This window comes from Sturnus vulgaris, chromosome 8 (genome assembly GCF_052056855.1).
Source record: "Sturnus vulgaris isolate bStuVul1 chromosome 8, bStuVul1.hap1, whole genome shotgun sequence".
NCBI lineage: Eukaryota > Metazoa > Chordata > Aves > Passeriformes > Sturnidae > Sturnus > Sturnus vulgaris.
The window spans coordinates 8,442,998-8,469,992 of NC_142250.1; the positions used below are offsets into that span (position 1 = coordinate 8,442,998).

General features: G+C 42.8%; 1 long non-coding RNA gene across 2 annotated transcripts in view; it reads left to right on the plus strand.

Annotated features, from left to right (window-relative positions):
- LOC106856755 (uncharacterized) overlaps positions 1-23,159 on the plus strand; it is a 109,485-nt gene extending 86,326 nt beyond the window's left edge. Inside the window, exons 7-9 of one of the 2 annotated variants that reach the window (XR_015805088.1) lie at positions 11,907-12,096; positions 15,426-15,482; positions 22,179-23,159. This is a non-coding gene — a long non-coding RNA (uncharacterized LOC106856755). Of the gene's footprint in view, positions 1-11,906; positions 12,097-15,425 lie in introns of both variants that reach the window. The other variant, XR_015805087.1, reaches the window with a different exon arrangement.
- Positions 23,160-26,995: the final 3,836 nt, after the last annotated feature.

A 26,995-nucleotide genomic window follows, 5' to 3' on the forward strand; every position in this document is an offset into this window, starting at 1 on the left:
CAGAAGGAAACAAATTAGATGGGACCGGGTATTTAGATTACATTGTGCAAAAAAAACTGAAGGGAAAAGTCTTTGGCTTACCTCCAGGCCAGCTGTGGCTCCTCAGACTTAACTGACTCAGAGCATAGTTCATGCTGGGAGACATGGTGACGGAGTGGTTTGGGAAAGGCTTCCAACTTGTGTTTGAGCAGGCAGGGAGAAGAAAAACAGTGCAAAACCACGGCATTTCTTCTAAAATTCGAAATAACCTGTGTGATGGGGGACCCACAGGTTAAAACACATAATTACAATACTGAACAGTTATAGTTTGTGCCTGAGTTGCACTGGCCTAAGCTTCCGGACTCGTGTCAGGAGCTGGGCTGTTGAAGTGGCTAGAGGGCACAGTCTGTTGTGCTTCCATTTGGAGCTTGCTGAAGCCATCCCTAAAAATAGATAGTTGCCTGTGAGTCACAAATTACCAGTCTGAAAAGAAATTAGATTAGTAGCCCTGAGTTGGGAGCCTTCCCCAGGATGTGTTTTGGGGAGAGGGTACATGAGTACCTGTGGGCTTAGCAACAGCCTGGGCAGGGGGCTTTCTGGGTTGCTGGGTGCTCTGATTTCTCCCTTCTAAGTTCTTTTGTCCTGTTATCACTTTGAATATAAGTTTAATTCCAAAAGAGCAAATACTCAGGCTGTCCATGAGAAGGAGCCAATTCCTGCTCATGGTTATTGCCTGTGCACCATGAGCACTCAGCATCGCTCCCTCCCTGTGTGATGGATATGGCAGTAAGAATTTGGAGGAGAAATCCTCATAAACTACTTTAGGCATATGCTGTCTCCATTCAACCTTAAGGATGCTGCCTGAAACACTGTTTTTCCTAAAAACTGAAGTGTTCCTTTGCAGAGAAAATTGAAGGTCTTAAAAAAAATTAATCTCTGTTGGTCCATGTCATACTGTATCTTTTTGGCAGAGGATCCAAGAATGGGACTCCTTCATTTGGAACATTAGGTTGATTGAACTGATCGGTGTGAATAGTATTTGCTTTTAATTTGTTCCACCTCATTTAAAAGAGGTAGTGAAAAAGTTGAGTGACTTGCCTCTCTCAGGTGTATGATTTGTTCCACATAGTACCCCTCTCTTGACACTGGCTGTATTAGTGACTAGAAAGGGGAGGTTTAGCTGCTGGAGTAACTACACCAGTTGTTGGGGAAAAAAGTATGGGAAATATTTAGCTCTCAGCCTCAGAGCTGTGGAAAGATGTCGCCTGTTTCTTTAGGAGTGCTTTCAAAGAACAAACAGAAGATTTCTAACACTCTCCTGTTCTGATAAATAAAAACATTTGTAAAAGTGTTTTTCGGAATCCCTGCTTACGTAGTTACCTTGCTGACAGAGGAGGCCAGGCCCATATTCTCAGAGTCACTGTGTCCCACCTTCCTGGTGCAGCAGCATCCAGGCACACTTTTAGAGTGCTCCACTGGCTCAAACCTTGGTGGAGCTGTGCCATCCCAGAGGAGACCTGCACTTATGATTCAGATTTGGGATGACAGGCTGTGGTTCATTTGGATTCTGGACATCATTCAAAACAGCTTGTAGCTTAGCAGCTCAGATTGGTTATGCTTTTCTTTTTTTTTTTGTTTTAAGACATTCATATTCAAGTTCTTCCTATCAGAGCTATTGGTGCATTTCTGAAATTAGTGTATTCAGAAACTATTTGTTTATTTTGTGTACTGTAATACATATGATTTTCCATCAGTGTATTAACGCACTGGATAAATACATGACTATTCTGTAAGAATTAAATTCTGTTTCCTTAAGTTGTTGTAAGGATCTTCTATAAGCCTTCATACGCAAAGCAAGCCTCTAGCTGGAATTCGTATTAAAGGAAACATCCAGCAGCATAATCCATTTCACCTCTGTGGCTGTGTTTACCATTCTTAATAAAAGTGGTGACTTATCTGTGGTTCAGCTTTGCAGTTCTCCATATGTGTTAAGCATACAATTTCCTGTTATATTTTAGTTGGCCAAAATAGAACTGATATTTTTCATACAACTTGATTTTTATTTGCTAATACCTGTATAAAAGACTAGATTTACTGACATAATGTTTCAGAAGGACATCCAGCTTCCCCCACACCTGAAGCCTATAGAAGTTTAAAGTGCTGAGGAACGACTGACATCCTTCTCTTGTGCTGACACCTTCAGAACTGTTAATAAGGCCATACTTACTGTGGGGACGGACAGCAAGGAGCAGGACATTCCCTCACTTCACTGAGTTAACAGTGGGTAGCATCTCAGAAATAATCACAAATACTTAATTATCTGAGTAGCTCCCCTCTGACTATCCCATCTTACAGAAACAAGTTCGCCTCTGGACTTCCGAGGTCACTGTTGCAGATATTGAGCACAGGCCGTGGGAAGCACAGAATTGTTTTTTGTCTACTAGACCCTGAGAAAGGGTGGGTTTGGACTTCCAAAAGTCCAGATGCTGTCTCTGAAAGCTGTGAGAGAAGGAAGTGACATCAGGGAGAGACAGCAGCCTAGGTAGGAGCCTCTTGCAAGGGAAAATGGGACAGGAAGGAGAATGTAGAGAAGAGGTACAGCTGAAGCTGCTTCCCATCCTATTCACAGCATGGCCCTTCTGCCTGAGCTTGGTCTGAAGTTTGGTGTTCCAAGGAAAAATTCCAGACACATTACTCATTTATGTTAGAGTCTGTTGACCTGATACTGGAAGCTGGGAAAACAGACTTGAAACAAAGGGGCCAGACATGAGTGAACAGAATGGTAATGACTTTACAGTAAATGGTATCGTTCTGAGGAGGTTAATAATATGCTCATATTTTACTGAATGCATTAAAACTCTTAGTTAAATATTGTATGTTACTGGAAGGGAAATAAAATTTTATTTAAGTGGGAGCATTTTAATTTTATCACATTTCCTTTGAATTCCTTGAAGTCTTCAAAACTGATTTTACAGGATTTTCAAAGTTGATAGCGTATATGTAGTTTTCCTAGGTTTGCTGCTGAAGAAAAGAAAGCAGGGCTTCAAAATTAACATGGTTAAAAACCAAGCCCTGCCAAAACTTACACATGTGCAGTTGAAAGCCTGCAAGTATTCATTCTCCATGCACCCATTCAAACTACTCACATGAGTAAAGTTAAGAGCTTAATTGCATGCAGGTATTGTTTCCTCAAAATTAGGTAATTTGGTTTCTGAGGCTGTGAAGACCTCTGGTGTTATGCAGCTTCTATGACCCCTGAAAAAAGAAAACATTGTAAAGACTGCATAAAATGACTTATTTTGTTAAAATATTACTGAGACGAATCCTCCCCTCTCCAGTTGATATAATCTGAGCATTACATAATTTCATCTAAAAGAGCTGCAGGTTTATAAACTTCATTGTGCAGAGCCATATGAAATGAAAACAAATGAGATTCAGAAGGTTTCTGAGCTTTTTTTGAAAAGTTTCATTTCAGTTTCCCATCTGGAAACTACCAGAACTGAGGAGGGAAGGGCTCTTCAAGGGCTCTTGAGATCTTTTGTTACAGTGAATTCTCCCTCAAGAACCCGCAGAGAGTCTATTCCTACACGCCTTTTGGAACAGGCCCCTGGGAGTTTTCCCATCCGCTTTCCCTATGGTCTCTGCCATGACACAGGTTAATGCAGGAGGTGAATCCCATCTCGTGGACAGGAGTTGTAGAAATAGCTTTTTGAAGCACTAGCTGTCTCACAGTGGTGGGCTGTGTGAAGGCAGCAGTGGCTTCTGGTTCCAGGCACCAATCTGCCAGTGTGCTCTCCTTCCTCAGCCCCAAGAGTCTATATATCTATTCCTGTAGATATACCCTCTTTCCTTGCTTGTTATTTGGGTTCACATGCTTCATAAAACTTCAGAGTTGGGCCTCTTGCATTAGGTTCAACTGAGACCATATTTATCTCTCCTATGAAGTGATTTTTCCCTGTAAGCAGTTGTGATGTTAGAGATGAGCAGTTAGAGATGACTTTCTTTCCTGAGTGGTATTGTCAACTGTTCTTTAATTCTCATGCATCAACTCCTGATGAAAATCATTTTCTCAGATACCTCATCAGGCCAATGTCTGTTCTTTCCTCACGGGACAGGGCTCTCCCATTTCAGACTAAATTAATTACTCAATTTAACATCTGGTGGTTCCCTGGAGCAGTTAATTTTAAATATCTCTTCCCAGTTTCTCTAAGATGGCTGTTTTTGTGCCACAGTTCTGGCTACTGGGAGCCTTCTTTCAGTTGCAACACCCAATCCTCTCAAAACATGTTAACAGAAGTTGCTTGTGATTTACTTGTGACAGAACCCCCAACTTAAGCCAAGATCCTTTTAGGTGTGTATTCTCAAGGTCGGATATTGATTTTTGGGGTATCCAGTTTTGGCCCCTGAACTTAAGCTGTCTTAAAGTTGTTCTGAATTTTTGGAGTTCAGTGACAGGAGTTCATCTTCCGGGGATCTTGGCATTATGCCAGAAAAAGCTGTTTAAAGTCTTGAAGCAAACAAAATGCTTTCCCTTCCCCTTGCAGCCTTTCCCGCTGTTTATGGACTTTCACACAGATAGTGTGTGCTGAGGCTGGAGGTGGGAAGACAAGTGAGGTGTAGGGAGTCTACCACAGAGATGAATGTTTTTCCTAGCCCACCCATGGTGGAGGGAAGCTCTCTGCCTGCTGCCTTTCTCTGTGCCAAAGAATGTGTTTCTGCCTGCTTCTGCACACTGGCAAATACAGAGAAATGCCCAAGCTAAAGAGCAATAGCTTGACTGCCCACTTTGGCAGTGCTAGTGCTGCTGAGAGCCAGAGTAGCAGCTGCCTTGTAAGATGGGAACAGGGCGCATGTAGCAGTGGCTATGGGTAAGGGAAGAACATCCCAAAATACACCTCGCTCCCTGAGGGCAGCAGCACCACTAGCCAGGCTATGGGCTCTGGGCTGCACTACTTCTTCCCTTAAGCTGTAAAATTCCATTTTCCTTGACTTTGCATACCCCTCAGCTCCAATGAAGAATCAGCATCCTGAAGTTAGTGTACCTGAAAGAGTGTGACAGCACTTGTGGGTGGCCAGCCTCTTCCTTCCGGTCCTGCTCCATATGAGTGAGTCTGACTTGCCCATCCTCTTCCAATGTCTGCCCCAGCTATTGTCTGGCATCTGCCTTCCCCCCCCACCCACTGAAGTTCACATCTCATTGTTCTTACAAATGTCCAAGTTATTTAAATCATCTACGTTTAGCATGTATGGCTCCTGATACTTCATATAACTGTTAGCTCCTTGTCATCCACAGATAGCTGTCAAATTCACATATTCTACCAATAAATAACACAGAATAAGTAATGTCACTGATAAATAGAGTGAATGGCATTTACCTCAGTGCTGATGCTGGGGGAGCTGAACTGATCCTGTTTGCTGGCTTGCTGCAGCGCGTCCTTAATGACTTGCTGCTTCTGGGATTCAGCTGGGTTTATATTCACCTTTATTGTACTAATAACTAGACGATAGTTCTTTGCTTTCTGTGAGCCACCTGTGTCAGAAATTTTGTTAAAACCTGACAAATGACTGCTATTCTGCCACAGAAGTCTTCATTTTTACTATCTGTGCTCAGCAACTGCTAAGCTGAAAAGGAGCAATCATTGGAGTAATAGGTCCTAAACATATAGTATTTGCTACATGAGTAAAAACTGCAAACAAGAGCCATAGGTGACTCACTACAACACTTTGGTATGATGTGTTTCCAGAGGTTCAGAAGCCAGCAGAGTACTGTAGGTGACTCAATATATGAATGCAAAGGAAAATAAACTAAGTAGCAGGAAATCAAGGAGAGGCTTGAGCAAGACGCTGATAAAATTACAGCAGAAATGAAACCCAAGCACTCTCTGAAGAGCTGAGTAACACGTATTTTAGAACTGTTACTGTACCTGATACAATGCTTTTAAAAGCAAAATCCCATTCATTTCCTCCATTAGATTTGTTTCATAGTAAACAGGACATGTAGTCAGAACAGAGCATTTAAGGCAATGTAAGATGTGCTGGCAATTGGCCTTCACTTCCTCCTGTCTGGCCCTGGTGGCTGGCAGAATGCTGTCTGTTATGTAAGCACCTGCAGTCAGGGCTGCCAGGTAGGTCTCCTGCAGGACACTGAGGTCCCATGGAGGCTCTTGGCCTTCATCCTACTTGGAAACAGTCTGAGCCTGCTGGACTGGCTAAGGGGCCAGCCAGATACTGCACCCCAGCCAGTCAGGACCATGTAGCACATCTGAGCAGTGATTTAGAGAGCAGCTGTGCAGTTGCCTGGCTTCTTCCTTTTTCTGGCAAAACCTCTCTGCACCTCTTGACAGATGTTTTCTTCCCTTTATCTCTCCTGGTTTCCTCATGGGTTACCATGCTCTTCCTTTTCTTGCCTGTGGCTCCACTTTGGTCTGGATTGCATTTGGCCCCATGCATTGGCTGCCTCCCTGCCCTCTGTGGCAGACCTCATGGTGGTTTCTCCCCAGTTTGGGTTCTGTGCCACTTCAGGGAGATGCGGAGAGCAGCAGAAGAGAGGGATAGCACATGCCCGTGGTCACTGCTGTCCTCCAGTGTCATACATAAGATATACGTTTGTTAGCCATGGTATCACCAGCACAGCTCTTTTGCTGGGCTGTGGTTTCAAAGGTTGGAGTTTTACAGTGAATCATGTTTGAGCATGTAATTACTTTATCTTGTAGTAACAAATCAGGTTGGACAATGGAGCCCAAATGATTAAGTACCCAATAAAGAAAAATGAAAAATCAGATTCTGTTACATATTTGGCTTTATTAAGTTAAGGAGCAGCAGAATTCAGGCATCTATTCTCACTGCTAGTTTTTTTTGGTTTTTTTCCAGTCAAAGCTGGAAGGTCAGACCACTGGTACTGTCAGAACAGGTATTACAGTCACTGGGGAGAGATAAGGCAAAAAAAGAGAAAAAAAATATAAAAAAGCAGACTTTGGGAGTATTATCTCAGCAGCAAATTGTATCTTTCCTGAGAAGCAGTGGCTGCAGACAGAAGAGACATAGGAGGAGGTGTAAACCTGCCTTCATGCGAGCTACACCTTCATGTGAGCCTCACACATGTGACCAAGAACCCATCATAAACAGATGGAGACCAGGTTAACAGTAGTACTGTCCAATGAAGTTGTTTGATTGAAGTACAGATGGTTGTAGTGACAACATATTCCCATGTTATTTTATTCTTGATGCAGAAATTTTGCCCTCCAGAATTAATCCCCAAGTGCTCCAGAATGAGCCAGAGCAAGGTAGTCACTACTCCCAGTGATCTTCACTTGCGAGTACTGCAGGCAAAGCTGGGGCGCCCAGCAGCACTGCTGCTCTTGGTGCCTGAAACCAAGTTCTCAGCCCCGGGCAACACAGCATGAATGCTCCCCATGGGGTTGTGCAAAATGCTTGAAGGTACAGATTAAACCCACGTGGGGAACTGTGAGCACAGGTGATTATTTTCTTCTGCTTTATTTTCTAAACAGCATCATTTAGAGGAGGTGTCCTTTATTTCTCTAGGAAATCATGTCTTTAGGCATGAAATTTTTTTTGAGGATAGGCAAATATTGTGAGCATTCATTCTAAATCTCATGGGTTTATTTTTAGACATGGGACATTATTGAAACCAAAATATTTTTTTTATGTATGAAAACACTCTTCCTCTTAAATGATCTGCAATGTACTAGTATAGATTAATACCATGAAGGACAACAAAAAATAGCAAATAGCATTTCCGATTGATCTTCTGGACACTTGAATATGAGATGGAATTAAGTGCTCTGGAATATTTTTAAAGGATGATGCTGCTGTTTTCTGATGGTACTTTATATTTGTCCACAATGACCTGTTTGTTTGGCAAAACATCTAGAGGCCTGTGAGTCAAGCCCTCTGGCAGACCTGCAATATTTCCTGGAAGTGCACACATGAGGAGTCTCCCAGGGACTCCGCACTGCATGTGTTCTCAGAAAACAAGCTCTACCAGCGTGACTTTTTGAAGAAGAAAAATTCTCAGGTTAAAATAAGGATTTTTTTATGCCCTTGAAGGGTAGGTCCTTCCCCTGTCTAATTTTTGAGTCTGGTGCCTCCTGTATTATAGCCTCTAGCCCAGTTCTCTGTGTCCTCAGGCAAGCCACCATCTCTCCATCACCACTGAGACTTCAGGGTGCTCCCTGTTCCTTCCAGGAGGTATGTCAAGCCCTCAGGGTGTTGAATTGTCTCATTTTTCTGTCATGCTCCTACTGCAAATTGTCGGGCCCCTGAGCTCTCTCTCCCCTCTCCTCACAGAGGATCTGAAGTGCAAGAGTGAGGGCAAAGCAAATTGGCAGCTCCCCTCCATTACCTCTCTGTCCAGCTGGGACGGGCTGAGAGCAAATACAAAAAACAGAGCTGGGCCACTATATTTGATTACATGGATTACTCTGTCTTTTGCAGAATGACTGTTTAATGCATTTTTAGAGCTGAATTTTGGAGCCTCCCTGAAGTTAGGGCATGGTAAAGTGATAAGAGTGATAAGAGCATGGTATTGCCATGGCAATTGTATTGTCTCTTGTATGTTGCCCCTTTGTACTGAGAGATCATGGCATTTGAATTTGGGATGGGGTAAATACAAATTGTTGTCAATCTACTGTAGAAACTTGAGACTACTTAGTAATATCCGGCTGCACAAGGTAGTTTCTTTGCAAGTTTATTTACATCTGTTTTATAGTCAGAAGCATGAGGAAGTGCACTGTGGAAGGCAGCCAGAGCAGCTCTCAATCTGATATAGGTTGTAGTGCCTAGACAGTAAAATTGCATTTCTGTTTTTTTTTTGGAAATAATTGAAAGGGGAAAAGCCCTAACATCTTTGTCTGTAAAGACTTTGTTTATATGAAGGAAAGTTTACACAGCTTGTAGAGAATTAATTTGTAGGAAATGAAACCTCTGTATCTTCTTCATCTTATATACATGGTCACCATCTCATTCCAAATCACACCACCACTTGGGTAAAAACTAGGGTTATCAGGAAGATTTCAGGTTTCAGAAAGAAATGCTTTTAATTTTAGATTGAGAAAAAGTTAGAAGAAATGAAAAAAAGTAGAAAGAAGAAATGTTTAATCTTACTTTATAGACTTTATAGAGGAGCTTAATCAGTAAGTCCAGTTTGGTCTACTCTTTGTTGTGGCATACAATTAATATTGGTGCCACCAGGTGCAGCTGGGAGCCCATTTTGAGGCTGGCCTTGCTCTGGCAAAGGTGGGCAAGGGCTACATTGGTCTCAGCTGGCAGCAGTCCTGAGTTTGGGATATGGATACTGTAGGGATGCTTAGCTATGCTGGGCAAGAATGGAGAGGCATGGCCAGTTTGTGGCCATGGGAACTGGGAGAGCTGCCTGAGTCACAGGGAAGGAGCATCAAAGTGATGGCCTGGACTCTGTCTGCCGCTTCCCACCAGCTAGTAGAGGGTCAGGAGAAAGCCAAACTTTCCAGTCAAAACTGAAAGGGAAGCTTATAGTGTTTGAGGTCATTTTAAGAATGTAATGAAGACAGACTCCTGAACGAACTTTTTATATCCTCTGATCCTCTGCCTCTGCACATCCTGCTCCCGTGGGCAGTGGGAATGACAAAAGCCTGAGCTATACTTGTAGTATTTTTAGTTCAGGCTGCAGCAAGAGCTGCTGGACATTTTATGGGAGAGCATATTTCCATGGACCTTCAAAAACATTTGTTTTTATCCATAAGGTTTGGGTAGATGCCAGCTGCCATCTAAAGTCTCAGTGTAGGTGCAGCAGTTAACTGAAACAGGTATGTACGTTCATGTTTGTGAAAGGTACTTGTCATAACTGAACACAATATGTAAACTAAAACTGCATTCAAAGACACTTGAAATCTGTGGCCAGTGAAGATGTTTTGGTGAATGTGCAACCCTTCTTGAGGTGCAGAGGAGTAAATGAATCAAAGGGTCCAGGTGCACAGTCAGAAGTGGCTCTGTGTGGCTTTGGGAAGCTGCTGGGCTGCACAATGCTGCGAAGCCTTGGCACCCCACACTGATGCCGTGTGGGACTCTGAGCATGGCTGTCTTGCCAGTAGTCTCCAGCCCTTCTGTGGTGCCAAGTGAAACCTCCTGCTGGCAAAACCCTTCTTCACACCTGGAAGCAAAACCCCAGTTGTGTTAATGGGATAAACAGGAAGGAAGCAGAAGTGTCATTTCAGTGTTTTCAGTAGATTTCCCTTGTCTTCCCCAGGGAGTTTAAGTGCTTCTTTGGACTTGGTTGTCCTCTGCAGCTCTCCTGGCTTTCCTTGTTTAGCCTGGCACAGCTTGAAATTTTCCACTGAACCATGAGTACTGCCGGGTACTCATGGTAGCATCCACTCCCCCCTGCTCCTTTTCCCTCCCGTCCCCAAGTTGTGGATGTGTTTTAAAGCCAGAATAAGAGCAATGATAAATAAATAAGTGCAATCCAGACTCCTGTGAGAGAGAAGGATACAGACTCAGTAATAACAAGGGTCGTAAACAAAAAGGAAAGACAAACAGGAAATAATGGGGGGTACAGGTCAGGACACAGCAGGGGTTGGATGTGACCGGGACATGGAACTGGCAGCTACGTTGCCAGCTGATGGCTGCCAGAGCTGGTAGCCTCTGATCCAGGTTGCAGCAGGTCATAGTACTCTTGTTGCATGGCCTCTGAGTGGTGGGGGCCCTTGAGCCAAAGAGAAGTCCATGTGGTGCTGCTGTGCTGCCTCAAAGGATCACCCCAAAAGCACAGTCAAGAAGTCAAGAGGTGCAGGCAATTCCACATGGAGACTTGTTCTCCTGCATACCATGCTGGAGGTCTGCCATGGAGTCAGTCCAGCACATCTAATGAATACTGAATTCACTGCATTTTCTAAAGAAAAAAAAAAAAAAAATTAGATTTATTTTCAAGATGGATCATCATGTCTTTAACTTCCTTTTTTTTTTTTTTTTTTTTTTTAAATAGAGGCCAGTGCATAGTAGTAGGGAACCTCTGCCACAAAAAATCAATATCAATTACTACTCTGTAAAAGACTAGGCACACATACTTGCTGTGGCAATGCCCAAACCAAATCCACTTTGTGCAGGGAGTACTTAGCTCTTTCATAGCATTTCTGGCTGTAGTGCTAGTTGAGCTACTACAGGAGCAATTGATGAGGCTAGCTGACGTCAATACTTGACAAGAACTTCCTGTTTTAGAAGTAAAAATAAAAATGGTTATCTGTTAAAAATATAATTTAAGGTAATCAGAATGCCATATAATAAGAACTCTGAGCACATAATTGGTGCTCCTCTCTCATTTAGCCTTGCAATTTGTCTGTATTCAATTTCCTCACGTGGTGTGATTATTGCTTTTGATTATTACTATCTACATCTAATGACAAGTAAATCCTCAATCCTTTCAAAATGACCTTGTGCCATTTTGCATTTAAGGGGAAAAATACACATGTACCTCACTGGGCGACATCCTAGATAAGTTTTGCAGGCACAGATTGCTACTTCAGTCAGTATTCATGCCATTTGGCTGGTTGGCTTTGGTGAGCAGCTGTGTGTGAGCACAAGGAAAAGACACAGGATTTCATCTCAGAGGTAAATCTCTTGTCCCACACTACCATTTTAATGTTTCAGGGTTAGCGGTCTTCTGTCAAGGTCAGGCTGCAATTCAGCGTTTTAGGCTGAGCATCAGAATCCCCATCCTATCTCCTAATGTAATGTACCACCCAGTATTTCCCTGGATCTCCTGAACTATTCTGCAAAACTTAGTACAAAGAGACCAAAATATTTCCAAGTAACATTGCAGTGACTATATAAAAGCTCACAGAAGCATGGGTTGAAAGGAATCTTTTAAACCCTTCCAGTTAAAGGTTAAAGAGCTTTTCAAGCTGTAAAGAAGTAACTTTTATCCTTGTCCCCAGCCATGCCAGAGCTCCCCGTGCTTGGCCACTCAGAGGTGTTGTTAGAAGAACAGAGAAGGTAAGGGAGTGACAACCTATGGATGGGCATGGATGTGAGCTTCTCTCACCTGCCTCGGCTCAGATGGGAATTTTGGAGGCACCAGGGTTCTTTCTCCTGGTGCTGGCCACAGCTTCTTTTGCTTCTCCAAAGGTAGGCTGACCTCTCTGCTGCTCTCCGGGTTTGGGCAGGAGAGGGTTTCTTTTATAACCTTCTTTCACCAGAAAACTCTTCTCCCATAGCCCTCCATCACAGCATTAGCTCTTTGTGTTATCACACTTTTCCCCCAGTTAATCTGTTACTTGGGTCTCTGTCCAAGGAATATTAATTTGAAAAAGAGGATCATCAACTTTTACAGCTTTCCTTTCCTGTGCCAGCTGCTCTAATTTCTCCTGTCACCTCTCAGTGAAGTGAGTGAAGATTTTCACTCAATAGTGAGACCAAGCTGTGCAGAAAAGGCAAACAAGTCCTGTGTTTAAAATGGGCTCTGCTCAAGGAAGGCTCCCCCTCCCCAAGCAAAGGCTGAATTCTCTCCTTGGGTGTGTAGAAAAGGCCAGCTGAAATGTGAATATTTAAGTACCGTATTTTTCTGAATGTTGATTCTTACAAAATTTTTGATGAGATTACTAGATGACCTCTTAAAGCCCCTTCCCACACAATTATTTATTATTCTCGATTGCTGTAAGAATTCATAATGGCTCCTTTATGACTCCTTACATAGTTTACTTGCTATTGAAGTTAAATTAATTGCTTAGTAAATTCCTGGATGCCCCATTTTATAACTCAATTGAGTGCTGTATTTTGTGGCTCTGAAATCCTCTGGCACCTCATCTGTTCTCCATGAACTTTCAAAAATCATTGCTCAAGGTATCACACCTCCTCTACTAGTTCTGTTAGCAATCTCTGATGCTAGTCATTCAGTCCCATGGGTTTATAAATACTTTCCCAGGAATTCTTTTCATCTTTCCTTTTGATTTACTTACGATTCAACTAAATCATCTGTAGAATCCAATCCTCAAAGTTGTTCCCCCCCCTAATCCTTGCCTGTAAAAAGGCAGCAGTAATTGGTGTAGAGACTTCAGTTTCCCAGCGTAGGAGAAATGCTCTTGGTTAAGGCTGTCAGCTAAGACCCAGAAAGACTAATTCCTGCCATACATCAAGCAGCTTTCCTGCTTGTGATTGCAAACAACACATTGGTCAGATAGCACACAAATTGTCCTTCTATAAAGGAAAGTTGTTGGTGAGCTACAAAAATATTTGGTCTGAATATGAAGACTCAGTGCTTGAAGAACTGACTACTCTGACTACACCTGATTTGACAATTTTGCTTCAAAATTCAAGTTCCATCAGCTCATCAGCAGATCAAATGGGCTATAATAAAATGGGGTTCAACAAGTTATTGTCACAATTGGAAGAATACTAATAAAAAGCCCATAACACATGTAATGATCCATTGATAAAAAATATCCTGAATTCCCTTGACAAGGACATGATAATGGTATAAATCTGATCAAATCTTTAGTGAACTGGGCTTACTAAGGAATATGTAGGCAAAAATTCCCTTGAAAGTGTGAACAATCTTAAGTAATTTGGACAAAACTGTAATAAAATAAATAATTATTCAGATTAGTTTTACATGGTTCCCATATGCCACAAGCTAATGTATAGCTGAATTTAGATGAAGGAAGTTCTCCATGATATAAAGCTACATTCAAGCAGAAGAGAAACAACTTTAGCAGCAATCAAAAAATTGAATTTAAAAAAATGAAAGAATTCCTAATTATCAGGGGCACTTATGTTGAGGGAATCTTGTGACAATAACCCACATGGACCAGTCATATTTCTGACTATGTGCTGGACTCAAAGCACTCTGGCCTGTAGCAGAAGCTGTTTACTTCTGCTGAAAACCCTTCCTGCATGGTACAGTCAGAAAAACTTCAATGTGATCTAGAGAAGAAAGGCAATGGGGTCCTGATTCTACACACACGCATATGTTTACACCCATGAATTAGAGTGGGAACGTTCATGTGCAGAAAGCTTAGCATATGTGTTAATCTTTTCAGGACTGACATGCCCAGTCCTGATACAGATCCTTGATGGAGCTTGCTTTCCTGCCAAATGTTTATCCTAAGCTCCAAATGGGCCAGTCCTCCCTCACGGCAGGGTGTGAGCTTCCCCCACAGCAAGATCTGCCTGCAGAGAGATTTCCCACAGCAATTCCAAAAGTACATCCTTCGGAGAATACTTTTCCCCACCTTCTGCAAGTCTCAACCCATGTGACATTCAAACTTTTTTCTTTTGTCACATCCCTCCTTTATAGTAGAAAACATTACTGGCTGATTTTTCCCTTTCAGGCTTTTCCAGAGACTTGCTCTTCCATTTCAGTAGCTTTTCAGTACAGTTGATCTCCACCTATGGATATGAAGTGCAGTAGAGTTTAATGTCATCCATCCATACTTGCAGACCTCAAATTTTACTCTAAAATTGGCAAGAGTGGGATAGGAGTTTGCAGAGATAACCAATGCTTAATTAACCGAATATTATTTCAGCTTCTGGACTCCAATAGTTGCAAGTGGCAATAACTAGATTATTAGATTTCACCAAATACAGGCAGTATTTTGATGCATGGGTGTCAGTTGGAAAACAGACCATGATCTTTAGAAGAGTCCATGCTGTGATATTTCTGAATAGTCTGAATCCACTCCATCTTTGAGCTCTGCTCCTGTGATCACAGTTCTATCCGTTTCCTCCCTGATGTGTCCTTTCTCTTTGAATAATTTTATTGTGAGAAATCCTGTCTGGTAACAAACAATATTTTGCTGAGATCTTTAGTAAAACACTCATCATTTTCCCTCCTTCTTCCTCCCCCACACTTTCATTTGCTTTCACACTTGCAAATGTCCCTTCACAGCTAATCATTTACTGTTAAATATAAAATAATGTAAATCTAGCTTGTAGATTTGCCCAAGAGAGATTGTAGGTGCTTAAACAAAACCATTGCATCCAAAGACTATACTGAGTGACGGATGCACAACTTCACCAACTGGTGTTTACAGCTGAAATATTGCTGAAACTTTTGCTGTGTATATGAACCAACGAACTTTCCATTGCCTGTGTAAACAAAATCCTCTGCAATACTGTGCATCTGTACAACAGATACCATGGAATATCCTCATTCATGAAGGTAATTGAACATTTTTTTCAGTTAGCCATTTAAATGGTACTTAGTAGAAAAGCTGAATTGAAATTCAGGCACTAGGATTTTCTAAACAGGGTGATAATAGAAATTCTGCAATGTATTTAAACATAGGTAATTTTTATTCCTAGAAGTATCAGTTTTCTGAGCTTCCAAAAGTGTGATATGTATCTCTGTTTCCCACATACATGACTCCATAGACATAGTCATCTGTTAAAACAGGCTCTAAATTAATTTGAGAAGTGCCTCTGTATCCAAAATGTTTGTTTTTGCATTTGTGCTCTAGGCAGATGCGCAGGAGGGGGTAATGGCTGTCCAAGGGGCCTGTGACACTTGGGGACAAGTAAGTAAAATAAAGACATTTGTGAGGTAAAAGTCTACTCTCCCAGTCATCCCATCTTTTATAAAGACAAGTGGATCAACAATCTTCGTGACAGGAATAACCAGATATGTGTGTGTGTTATGTGCATCTACATGACTTCAGCCCCAGGACCTTTGCTTTGGCACCTCCAGAAGCTTTTCTGCTCTATTATTAAGCAGCATAGCACAATGATTACTTTCACAGTAATCACAGTTAAAATAAAAGCAGGTGTAGGACACACAAAATCGCAGCCCAGACTCCTGGGGGCCATTTGTCCAAACCAAAGAGACAGTGCTGGGATAAGGAAGTGCAGTGGCATGTTTTGGAGTGCTTTGCTAGCAGCTAAAGCCAAACTCTTCTGTTGCGGATTGCTTGAGGAACATGCTGCCCAAAGCCAGGTGTGTCTGCAGCTTAGCAGGATCTTTCCCTTGGGGATGTAGGCATTAGTAGAGTTAACAGGTAAATGTCACAGAGGGACCAAAGAGGAGGAATTCTCAGAGTGTTGTGTTTTTAATTCAGTCATCCTGTGAGCTCTCCATTGAATAAAACAGGACATCACAGATATTCAATCCTTTATTACTTAGAGGAACTTCCTAGCCCATTGGAAACTTGAAAAGATCTCATCTCATCCTCACATTGGTGCCTGGTACTACTGCAGTGATTGTAGCTGGACTTGGATTTTCGACAAACAGATCTATGAGCTGGAGTCAAGGAGGCACCAGCCAGTGCTACAAGGAATCACTTGCTGTAGCTACGCCAGTGGGGTGAGTGGCTGGTGCTGTCACCTCCCCATGCATTGTGCTTGGAGTGAAGCAGACAGCAATCTGCTCTGAGCTTGTTTTGTCTATCAATTCAGCAAACTTCTGAAAAGAATTTTTTCATGTTCTCCGTCTGCACAGGCCAGATGAAGCCAGGCATGGGTAGGGCAGGGTTCCTTTGTAATATGGTGAAAAAAACCCTGAAGTTAAGTAACAGGATGCACTTTGCATGTGTGTTTTCAAAAACTCCCATCCCAACAATTGCAGTATGGACTGTGAAAGAAGATAATAGCTGTGACTTTCTGTTCCCAGATGGCCTTTAGCTGATTGGCACTTGAGTATGCATGGATGGTAAGGTACACTATTTTAGCTTTTCCTTTACATTTCATCCAACTGTGCTGTGAAGGTAGATACTTACCAGCATCAGTAGGAGTTGGAAGCAGCAAGGAATGGCATACTTCAGTGTGCTTCTGCTTTGAGACAGTGCTGTGGAATTACTGTTTAGCAATCCAGAGGCTCACTGCATCACCAATATTTAACATGTTCAATTACTGCCATCTTTGTAATTTGTTGTAGGATATTATTCATCGGTAATGTACCTGAAACAAGAAGGACAACAAAGAAAGCAGTGAAGAGCTCTGTAGCTCTCATTTTTCCCCATGAAAACTATTTTCTGTGCATGACAGATTATACTCCTGATAGAAATTGTAACAAACTAACAAAACGTAGATCCGTTGAATGCAGTAAATCTTTGTCAACAGCACACATACACCAAGGCACAAATCTCCATGAAAAGTCCTCAGCGTTAAGAAACAATTCCTGTAACAATGTTTACTTTTGCCTTGTGATAATCCCACACACCTACTTATGTAGACATTCCAGACGTGACATTACCTGAAATTGGACAGATGTCTACACAAAATAAACATTCCGAGCTTACAGAAAGAGAGAAAAATTAGGAATTATTCTTCAGTCTGCAGCAGTCAGCCCTGAAAATAACATAGCAGGGGTTGGAAAGCATAGCTCAAGTTAATAGCTTTGCTATTGTGGTCTTCAGAGTGGCACAGATTCTTCTTTTTGAAAGGGCTAAAGAGGAGCAAATTCTCCCTGTGCACCCTCTGTTTGTGCCATTGCATAAGTGCTGCGATGTGCAGCCTTTGTTAGCTATTTTAGAAGTGGGCCATGTTTGCAGAGCATCTCAGTAAGGTGGCAGTGAGACAGGATTTCATTCATGTGTCCTCTGAGCACAGTTGCATGCTCTGCTTTGCTGCCCCATCCAGCCTCTTTTTGGTGAATGCAGTGACCAAAATTAAACAGGGAACTGGGCTAGGTTTTTTACTTTGCATTTGTTTTTATTACTTTACTCATCATTCTTACTTGGCTGTTTTTCTTCCTGTATTCCCCCTTGCCCTCCTTATCCCTGCAGATGAATAAGTATTGGAGGGAGCACCTGATGTCCCTTTTCCTCAGGCTGGAGCCGGCCCCACAGGCAGCAGAGCCCCTGCCGTGGCTGTGGCAAGTGCCCTGCAGTCCCTTGCTGTGCCCCCTGCGTGATGCTTCTTGCCCTGCCTCTCCCTGTGGGGTGGTGCACACAAAGGCACCCACCCTGCTGCTCCCGTGCTTGCCAGTGTTGTAGATAGAGGGTGAGAAATGGTATTTCTGGTGGAAATGGACTCCTCTCTCTTCCATTCCCGTGCCCACGGAGGAGAGTGTGCAAGGAAATGGCAAGTGAAATACTGTAACTTAGATCTGAGCCAGTGAGCCCCATGTGCCAGTTGATGTCTAGGTTGAGTAGGTATGTTTAAGCTGAAATCAGTATCTGCAAAATGAGCTCCCACTTTTCACCTTTCCTAACAACACATCTATTTCTATATTCTTGTAGTTTTAGTTAATAATGGTATATGAGAGTATAATGCTGTCATATAAAATGCAAGTGTGCAATTGAGATGGCCACAAGTCCAGCCTGAGAGAAGGCTCTCACTGCCTCTGGAGCAGAAGTGCAGGGAAGAAATTGTTGGAGTAGCTTCTGTGGGCTACTCAGCTCTCCCCTGACTATGAGCTGACCCACAATGTGCAAAAACAATCTCCACAGTGCCCTCATGTGAAAACACAAACTCAGTTGGGCAGCTCTTGGGATTTTAAATGCACTTGCCAAGTTTATCCAAGATTCTCAGTGATTTATACAGTGCTAATAGAAAAACAGCAAAGAGGAGTGGGGCTCCATCAGTGGGAGGCAGGTATGAAACAGGTATGTAAGCTGGCAGATGCTTCTGCTGTGATTAGCATGATGTTGTGTGGCTCAAGTAATTGCTCCTTTGTGCAGACCTGGCCCATAGTTTGGTACTGAAGTTTTAGCAACAATTAAGAAATAGAAAATGAAATGAAGTGCCTTAAAGAAGGGTTCTTGACCATTGATTTTTGAGACAAGGAATTGTGTGAGTGGGAAGCTTTTCTAAGTCTTTGGAGATTATTTTATACTACTTAGCTTGTGGTGCATGTTCTCAGTACATTACTGTGAATGCTGTGCCAGAGTAGCACATGGGCACTGAGAGATAGATCATATACCATGTTCAAAATTGACTTCTCACCTTCTCCTAGCTTAACATGAATACACAAACCTGCTAATTTTACTATAAATACTGAGACAATCAACCAAGCCAGCCACAAAACAGCTTAAAGAGCTTAGATATGAAGTGGTTTATGGCAAAGGCTTTAGCTGCTCACAGCCAGTTGTCCATCAGCCTAGCTAGAGGGTCTCTGAGGTGTTCCATGTAACTATGAAGAGTACACAATTTCATGGCATAAACAGAGGCAGTCAAATAATGATAATACCTGGATGTCCAAGGACAGAAAGACTGAAGACCACTTGAGAGCCTTTTTGGTATACTAACTTGTATCCAGGATCTCCATGGGGAAGCCAAATGCCTAAGAAATGTGAGTGAAGACATTGTATACTTCACATGCGGCTACAAAGCAGAAATGCCACCTGATCTAGAAGCAAATACTTGATTGCTCTGGAAGCCAGGGAGAAATATCCCATTGTTATAATATTTCCATCACAAGGAGAAATATCCCGTTACTCTTAACCATGTGAGAGCTGTGTTTCAGGAAGGATTTATGCCAAATCATCCAGCGTCAGGAGGGATGAAAACAAGGCAAATCCAAGCAGGCTCATTTCAGAGGTAGGCACAGTCTCCAGCACATCATAGTTTGAGAGAAAGTGTACCACTTTTGCATAAGGCAAGAAAATACTTGAATTAGGGATGACATTATGAACTGAGCTGCTTTACTGGTGATCAACAGCCAGGGAGCTACTGGCTTATGAAACAGCAGCCTCTCTGTTGAGTTCGAACGGCGTGGGATCCGAGACAGAAAAACCCCACACTCTGTGATCTATGTGACAAAAGCCTTTATTGAGTTCTGACCTCGCTTTTTATACCCCTTTCAATGTTCCCGGGCAAGCGTCTGTGATTGGTTCCCAGGTTGGGCTGCCCAGCCCTCTGACCAATAGCTGTCTGCAGCCAGGGCTGGAACTCATTGGATTAAATCCTTGTCTGTCTCTATATCTTGTCCTATCTCTGTTCTTTGGGGGGCTGGCCTTTTGAGCCAGGCTGCCTATCCAATCAGTAGTCAGATTAACTGCCCCGTACAGGCCAGCCTATACTGTGACACCTCTCCCTCAACTGGATGGTAGGGAGTATGTGACATGGAGGGAAAATCAAAGCTGCCTTTTAGTTATCTTTCCTTTAGCCTTTTTCTAAATACTAAATAGGTGTATTTTCAAAGCAATACTAATGCACACAAGGTTTGTGCCATGCTGCTGGTTTGGAAGTTACCAATGAAGTTATTTCCATACACACAAGGGCATTGATTCAGCCCATTCACAGTCCCTCCCCTCTCTCCCAGCTTTCATCCATTACTAGTTTTAAACCACATAAATGAGTTGTAATGCCAGTCGTTTCAGCAACACAGATGTTTGCAATAAGCACGCAGCTGAGAAGTGTAAAGTGAAGATGAATGTATCATTAGTATGCATAAATAAACTTTCGTGGCCCATTTGTCACATCAAGCTGAATCGCACTGAATCTGTCTTTCCAGATTACAAATATCTTGTATTAAAGCAACAGGTTTTTAAGAAGACTGGGAAAATGTCCTGCTCTGATTGCTCACTGTAAATAGTTTAGTGCAGAAACTTTGTCCAGTGTGTTCTCTCTCTGGGCTTTGGAAATAAAAGCTTACGTAAAAGCTCTATTATTCCCAGTCTGAGACCTCATTGTGTGAGAAGCTTCCAGAGATAATTTCCTATCAGAGAGAGGTTCCTAAGAGTTATCAACTACTGCATCTATGACAAGATGCTCAAGTGATATATAGACGTGTTCCTTCATTTGTTTTTAAGTTGCTCTTAAATACATCTTCTTTGGAGCAATGTTTCAGCCAAACAAGACAGGAAGGTAGATTTTTTTTTTTGCCTTTAAATTACTGAACATTTTTAAAAGTGAGCTATGCTTCAGTGTTTTTTGGCACACAGAATCCATCTTAATGTGGAGTACATGACAAAAAGTGCCATGCTTTCTATAAAGATCTTAAGGAGAATGACTGAGCCCCAGTACCACATTGTAAATTAACTATTGTCCTTTGTCAGCATTGAGTGTGCCCTGTCATGTCAAATAACCACAGCTGGCATCCTGTCTATGAGCATGACCCCCATTCATTTCATTCACCCAGCAGTGAATAATTCATATAGCAAGTTTTACCCTCGGCAAAATACACTGACATCGAGTCACTAAACTATAGTCATTCACAGAACAAAATAGTCATTCATGCTTTCAATGTGAACCATTAAATCTTGCCAATTAAATTTGAGAATGAATTGAATTAATTCATTTAACATCATCTGAGCTCGCAACAATGTTGTTGCATGCTTGCTGTGCTTTGCTTTGCTTTCCCCCTCTTTTTTTTTCAAATTGTACCTGGTAATTCATATGCTGGGCTGAGCAGGTTTTAGTAAGTCCTGACTGGGGGAAGAACTTTGCAGGTAATTCCTAAGTCATGATGTGGCTCCCTCAGCTTACAAAGTTAATAATCAATTACTAGATGGTAATGTGGTAATCAGTAGCATTTTTTGCAACTAAGCAAGCAATGGCTGCTCCAAAAAAGCTGTCCTTACCTCCTGATGTGTACCAGGCCAGAGTGTGTTGCCTGCCAAGACCAAGGAGATGAGCCTGGAGCAGGATCTTGCCTTTCCCCTTTTTTGTGGCTGCTATGCTCCTAGGGACTGGGAGATGTGAGGCAGGCCTGCTTCAGAGATGAAGGGAGAGCAGTCAAGACCTGCTTCCTGTCAGACCTTGCCTGGCACATTGCTCCTGGGTAATAAATAGGCAATAGTGCTGCTCAAGTGGCAGAGGAGCACATGCAAGTGAGGTGGAGCAGATGAGATGAGGGGATTACCATGGTGGGTTTTGCATAGCTTGATTTTTGATGAGAAGGGAAGAAGCCAGAAAGTGATTTTTTTCTGAGGAGCTGCTAAAAGCTTCCTCCCTGCCTAGCAAAACTAATTGCTGGCTCACTGTTAGAATAGGCACACTGCTAAGCCAATTAGAAAAGCTGGTAACGCCTCTATGATAACATATTTAAGAAAGACAAACCTGCAGGAACTCTTGTTCTTTCTGATGTCCAAGGGGTGATGAGGGCATTGCTGGGCCCTTCCCTGGTGGGGCTGCCGGGCCATGCTGCTGGGTGCCATCCCGGTACCGGGAGTGGCCCCACAGCCAGTGCCAGAAGTGGCCCTGAGGCCAAAAGCGGCCAGAGCCAGAAGCCATCTTCGCATAGCCAGTGATGGAATTTGCCTGCCTGGCCACTTCTAGCCTGCTGCACCACAAACAGAAAGGCAAAAGTGTCAGAAGCAGCTTCTGCTTTTCAGGACCCCACATGAAGAGAGCTGCTAAATGGAGCTGGCACCACAGTGGCTGGTGCAATTTGCACAGTGACAGTGGGAACCATGTGATCAGCAATGAAAGGCATAGTGAGCAATTCCTCGATGCAGAGCCTAGATGAGATCAACCTTTCAATGCCGCAGAACTCTATAAAAACTTTTCAATTGTTGTAACTTGAGAACAGATTAATCTATGGACACTAATTCTCTAACGAGTCAAAGAAAATGAAAAGGTGAAAACACACGAAGAAAACAATATGGTGACACTAAGGTTGGTGCAAAGGAGGGAGGGGGAGGAGGAGGTGCTCTGGGCCTTGGAGCTGAAATTCTTCTGCAAGCTGTAGTGCACACTGTAATGCAACAAACTGTTACCCTATAATTCATTAAGTGTATGGGGGCATGCAGACTTTACCCGCAGCCCATGAAAAAAAGGCGCTCATGCTGGAGTGTGTGGATGCTGAGAAGCTATGATCTGGTGAGAGGCTTGAACAGAGAGAAACCTTGCTGCCAGAGACAGAGGAAGAGGGCCCTTGCTTTTATACTAGAACAGCTCATCCTTAAAACACTGTACCCCCATGAACGAAATGGCCCATGAAAAAACAGCTGTGGGAAGACTGCTTTGCCCATGGGAGGAACTCATTTTGCAGCAGGTTGGGGGAGGACTGCTACTCGTGAAAATTTAAACCACATTGGAAAAGTTCACAGAGAACTATTAGAAATTCCCATAGAAAATCTTCCATGGCATAGAAAAAGAAACTGCCTAAGCAAACTGAAGAAAGATTTTTTTTTTTTTTATTTTCGGAAGTAACAAAGTGACTGAAAACCCCATGTTTTGTCTCCCTGCGGTGTCAGTGAGAAGGAAAGAAGAGCTGGGGGTGGAGGGAGGGGGGGAGGTGTTCTAAAGGTTTATTTTAGTTCTCATTATCCTAATTTACTTCTGTTAATAAATTTTTCTTTATACCTTTTAAATTAAATTTTGACCCTGTTTTGTCCTTAAAATGTTTCCTCCCAATCTTTACCTCTACTCATGAACTCTTTTTTAATTGTTCTTTCCGCCTCCTCTGCTCAACTATAGCAGACAAGAATGAGTAAATTATTTCTCTGTGGGTACACTGGCATTTAGCCAGTTTTAAACCTGTGATAATTACACAAAGAGCCCTATTACCATCAACTCAAGCTTCTTTTTTATTGTTCCCTTCCAAGAAAGAAAGTGGTCCTTGTGTGCTGGTGGTGGCTCTTTGCAGTCGTCACCACATAACCACAAGCACGCAGGAGGGTGAGAGCCCTCACAGATGGCTCCTGGCTGGTAGGCATTGGCAGGAAGCTCTCAGGGCTCTCCCAAAGGCCTTGGGAGGGATTTGTGGGTGTTTTCTCAAAATGCTGCTCTTACAGGAAGAGAATGTTTCCTTTGGAGGTTTATTGCAAGATGATAAGCTGAGGAAGTGCATTTTCCTCTGCCATGACCTAAAGAGCTGTTGGATGGGTGGTGTTGGTACAGTCCTGCTTAGTCATATGGGGAGGAGATTACACCTCCAAGTGTGGTCAATCAGTGCTTTCAAAGCCTGAGGTGGGTTGGGAGTAGCACCCACTTAGGAATTAATAATTGACTCTTTTCTGAGTGAAGGATGTACTAATAGTATTTGCACTTCAGGCTCTCTCCCTTTTCAGCATAACTGCTTTTAACCTATTGCATGCTGGTCATTTCAGGGATGATGGGTATCAATGGCCTCATGGAAGGAGCATCTTCTGATTGAGAAAAGATTGATGTGTGTTCTTTGGCTCTGTGGCTCACAAATTTTCTTCCCAGCCTGCAGTAGCCTCTATGCCCATGTGCATCCCTTGGCTATTCAGTCTTCAACAGCTTACATAGTTCAAGGCCCCTCACATTTTCCAGTTTTTGCTCAATTACTGTTTTGGGGTTTTTTTGGTCAGATTTCAGTTTCCTTCCCAGATGTGTTTAAGTTACTTGTTTGAAAAATATCAATGGGAAGATGCAAGAAAAAGTGTAATTACCTTGCACTTGGCTACAAGCTGTAGCCCTGGCATTAGCAATTCAGATGAAGCAGGTTAGATCCCTTGCTGCCACCACTCATCCTGCTCTATGTTCAATGTCAAGTGTAAAGTTTGGTATGAAATCTTGAGATTCTTCCAAGCTGACTAGTTCACTTTTTAGATTATTTATTTGGTTTGGCACAAAATAATTAGCTGAAAACTACTTATCTTAACCTCCTGGAAAAATAGATCATATTCCAAAACACCTGCTTTCTTCTTAAAAATCACAGCTTCTGATCTGTGTCATGTAATACTGACAAAACCACATTGCTGCTTTTATTGTAATTAGAGCTATGTGTGCTGTGTCATCCCAGCCTCTGCTCAAGACTTGCTCCCTGTGTGTGAACAAGTGACGTGGGCAGAGACAGTGGAGAGGGTTGTATTTGGAGCTGGACACCACGTGGAATAGTCGCGTGGAGACAGGACACTACTGTCATAGATTCCTGTAGCTTCATTGCCTCAGAATGGTACAGTAGAGTTGTGCAAAATTGGTCTGTATCTCTGTCTGATCTCCTGGAAGGTCTCGCTGCAGTAGAAGACTGGTCTCAGCTCTATGAGCCCTTGTGCCTTGATATGAACTGCAGCTACCTTCATTGCAAAAGCTCAAATATGCAGGCCCAGGTTATCTAATGGGTGTGACTAATTCAGCACAGTTTACTTTGGGTCGCAGTTCACCTGGAAAAGCTCCCCTGGGAGCTGGAGGAAGCAGGGGGGTGTATGTGCATGGTTCCAAGCTTCTCCATGTCCCCTCTTACCCCTCATTCCTTGCTGCCAGTGCCCATCCATGGTAGGTGGTGATCTTGGGTGCCACCTTCCCAATGTGATGCAGGCAGAGGAGCTCCTAGGAGGCTCCAACAGCTCTAGCAGAGACAGCAGCTTCTCACTAGGCACTCACTGAATCCTAATATGCACGTTGGTGATCCATAAACTGAACCAAACAGAACACAGCTCCCTCTCCTCCAGTGATCCACTTGCAAGAGGGGTTTTATGCCTGTATGGGAAAGTCTGGGTGAAGTGCAGTTTGTGTAGGTTATCTGAGGGCATGGGATCTATGTAGTCAGTCTTATTTTCATGTAATTTTTAAGGGTAAGGGGTATATGAGCTGTGGGTTATTGTTATTTTTTATAAAGGAAAATTGTACTGTAACTCATTTGCATTTTAGTTAATGGCTTTCTGACCCCTTTTCCTTGAAATTGCTCTGGTTTTCCTCCAAAAATCATGCTGGTAGAGAGAAGACCCCCTGCCCTCTCTTGAGGCAGGCTCTGCTTCAGTTTCTGTGAGGAAGAAGCTGAGAGATTGCTGTGGCTGGCAAAAGGAGGCATGGAAAGAAACAGTGAATAAACATTGAAACTGGACAAATTCAGGCTAAATAAAGGTGTACATTTTTCACAGCAAGCAGATATAAACATTGGAGCCATTTTTGTAGGGATTTGAGGTAGTTCCCTTTTCTCTCCAGTCTCTCTGGCTAGCTCTGGACCAGAGGTGGATGGGAAATTCTCATAGACAAAGGTAAAAAAACCAAAGGAGGCTCTTTCTCCCGTGGGAGAAAAAATGGTGCACAGTTTACTGTAGCATCCACATGGTGAGAGGAGAAAGAGCAAGAAAGAACATGGCGGGCACTTTTAAACTGGGGGAAAGGAGAGGGGGAGGAGCAGACCCGTCTCCAATGGGACACCGCCGACGGGGAGGGGCGAAAGGAAGGATTCGACCATGTCACAGACCAGTGGGGGAGAACGGAAGATACTGTAATAACCATGAACAATGCAACTTAATCAAACAAGCAGTGCAATGCAACATGGATTTGGTGGGGATTTTTGTAGGGATTTTAAAGACTTCAAGGCTTTAAATCAAGCCTGCAGGTACTTTGATATGTTTTAAGCAGAACTTGCAGACTTGATTCACAATTGCCTGAATGAGGTTTTTTGGTCTGTTTTGTACAGCTGGACAGAGCAGATGGTCAGAAAAATATCTCCCTAAGAGAGCTGTGCTTAAATAAGCAAACAAACAACCCCCTTGAAAGTGATATCCACACATACAGATGGATTAAAATTACAAGTCCTTAGCAATACTAGAAAAGGAAATGTTTGTTTCTGCTGTAACTGACCCATTTTTGGTATTCCAGATGCAGGTTAATTTGCAGGGAAACGTGGTAAACTGTTCATGCTGAGGATGATGTTAAGATGTGGCACTTGTTGAGGGAATGACCCCTACAGCCCCTTGGCGTTGGCAGAAGCAGCTCCTGGTGCTTCCTGACTTTTGGATTCCCACCCATATCTGAGTGAGGTGTTTCTGATCTCTGAACACCCAGTGCCTGGAAGGGTGCAGAGCAAGGCAGCACATGGAGAGGCTGGGCTTCTCTTTAAACCCAGCTGCCCAACCTGAGTCAGTCTGTATAGCTCTCTGGGAGCTTGAATCAGGCCCCTCTCCCCTGCCAGCTAACCTGAGAAGGCCCCAGCCATCCCAGAGAGTATCAGTGAACAGTTGAAGCTCTTCATTAGAGAAAACCTAATTAGACGTTTATTTTTTATGTGATTTTACATTAATGGCCTGGCAACAAGATTTATTTCTCTACTTCTTTGTTTCACAATGTGGTCTCTTCAGCAATTGATATTTGGTTAGCTTAATAACTATCTTGTTAAAATCAAATTAAATGCTGCTCTGATTTAACTGTATTAAAATAAATGTTGTCATTGTTAATGAAATGCAAATAACTATTTAAATTGTGGTAGTGCTTCATTGAGTTGCCACTGTTG